This window comes from Penaeus japonicus, unplaced genomic scaffold (assembly GCF_977035675.1).
Source record: "Penaeus japonicus unplaced genomic scaffold, GWHDUDI00000001_assembly GWHDUDI00000009, whole genome shotgun sequence".
Classification (NCBI taxonomy): domain Eukaryota; kingdom Metazoa; phylum Arthropoda; class Malacostraca; order Decapoda; family Penaeidae; genus Penaeus; species Penaeus japonicus.
In genome coordinates this window covers 19,574,644-19,577,143 of record NW_028234411.1, presented here as the reverse complement: position 1 = coordinate 19,577,143, position 2,500 = coordinate 19,574,644, and positions in this window count along the sequence as shown.

The window sequence follows — 2,500 nt, the reverse complement described above, 5'->3', positions numbered from 1 at the left end:
TCTCCTCTCTATCACGCTCCCTTCCCTACAACTTTCTCTATCGCTCACCTTTTCTCTCTTCTCTTCTCCCCTCCCCTCCCCCCCTTCTCTTCTCCCTGTCTCTAGTGAATCCCAACCTCTTGTTCTTCTTCTTCGCCTTCTTCTCCTTCTCCTTCTCCTTCTCTTTCTCTCTTGCTCTACCTCCTTCGTCCTCGATCATAACGTATACAAATTGTCAAGTCTGCTCATGCGATCATGAAGCGGCAATGTTGATATACCTGGCTTATAACTTCAATTAATCACGCAAGCTCTAATTATAGGTCTGGGACTAACCGCACATATTATTATTATTTACCTTCACCACAATCTCGCGAACGTAATTAATTGTTTCACAATATTGCAGATCCTGTCCCTAAAGGTAAGTGCAAAGTAAATATACAGGCCATTATTAGCGAGAGAGAGAAAAGAGCTCGAAAGCTCATTGGTGTAGAGTGAGACACCGGGAGTGACCATAGTGATTAGGAAGCTCTCACGCTAACTGCTCCTTAACGGGAAATTGCCACACGTAATTACTTAGCTCCTCTTTTCCAATTGGGTTGTGTGCGCTCTCGACTAATCAGCTGTTCTTTTGATTTGAATCTAGATTAACGAACGCTTTTATTACCCGTTTTGTTCGGATATATATATTTTTTGATCGAGCTCCCTGATACGGGATTTTTTTTTCTTCTCCATCATGTGGAAAACGAATCGAAATTCAATTCCAGTAAAATGATGTTAATGATAATATGTATATGTATAAAAAAACAAAGTATCTTAGATTAAGGTCGATGACGTGAGATCTATCTAAGATATGATTTATTTGGGTGTGTTATGAAAGGGTGACCTTGAAGGTTCGAGTCAACATGGGCTGTATATCATAGATTTTTCTCATGGCCAGCATAATTCATATTGCTATAATGTTCGCAAATGAACGCGGGATGGCATAACAGTTAATATGATGAATATAAGAATCAAGTGGTTTTACTGAACACCATTACGTAGAGTACACGCACTATTTGCTGTACAAGAAGGTGTATAGTTTACCTTTCTTCGAATAATTTGATAATAATACTATGCATTAACTTGCCTTACATAATCTGCAATGTGTTTATTGACCAAATTCCAAAGAAAAGAGATGACCAATCCATTCGAAATTGCACTGCAGAAACACTTATTCTCGAACTGGCCATACAATGATGAATAATTTTGCTGAGCAATGTAAGATCAGAAAGTTAAAGGCAGTCTTGCAATAATTCTCATCAATATATTTCAATGTGAGTCACATTTAGCAGTGACGATTTTAAATCAACAGTGACTTTAAAAAATATGGAAATTTCGAATCTTAAGGAACATAACTCTTGCAATATTCGTCTTCTTGCTGACCTGCTCGTCGGTCGGAAACTCGTTAGACCAAAAGGAGAATAGCAATACCTTCTTCAATCAACCGGAGGTGTGAGGTTCCTCGGCCAAATGAGAGAAAAGAGAAAGAGAGAAAAAGAAGAGAAGACATTTCTTTGTAAAGAAGACTTGTTTTGTAAAACAAGCGAGAGAGAGAGAAAAAACAAAAACAAAAACGTATCATTTGTGTTACAAGCCCCCCTTATTATTCATTTGAATTCCCAAGCAAGTTGTGAAAATTACGAAGGAAAAAATAAGCAACACTGTATTAGATTAGCCTAATCGTATTTTGTACTACACCAATGTATATGATTAGGACGGCAAAATGACAAGCCATTAGGGGGATAAGGAGAGAGAGAGCCAAGCGGAGTTAGACAAGGCGATGGTTAAGCTTACTCGAAGCTGATGGATTGGCGTGACGGAAACCCTGTCTCGAGCTAAGAAGAACAACGTCTCAGGCGTCCCTTCGCCAGGGCGTCTAGACGTTCCTCCACCTTCCTTCGTGTAAGTGAATGGCTGCTGGGGAAGCCGAGACGTCTCGCCTTCTGACAAACCCGCCATCATGGCTTTGGCTTGACGGCTTCTGTCGCTTATTAGGTTTTGCTTTTCAACTAAATCACTTAATGAGATTGAGGAATGCAGGTGGAGCTGATTATCTTGGAGGTTAGTCATATATATATATATATATATATATATATATAATATATATATATTAATATATATATATATATATATATATATAGTTATATATATATATATATATATTATATATATATAATATATACAGTTATATATAATATAATATATATATATATAGTATATATATAATATATATATATATATATATATATATATATATATATATATATATATGATCAACCTGGGTGCGTGCATTTGTATTATATATACACGTATATACCTATATACCTTATATATACCTATTCATATATATGCATAGATATAAATATACATATATATATATATATATATATATATATATATATATATATATATATATATATGTGTGTGTGTGTGTGTGTGTGTGTGTGTGTGTGTGTGTGTGTGTGTGTGTGTGTGTGTGTGT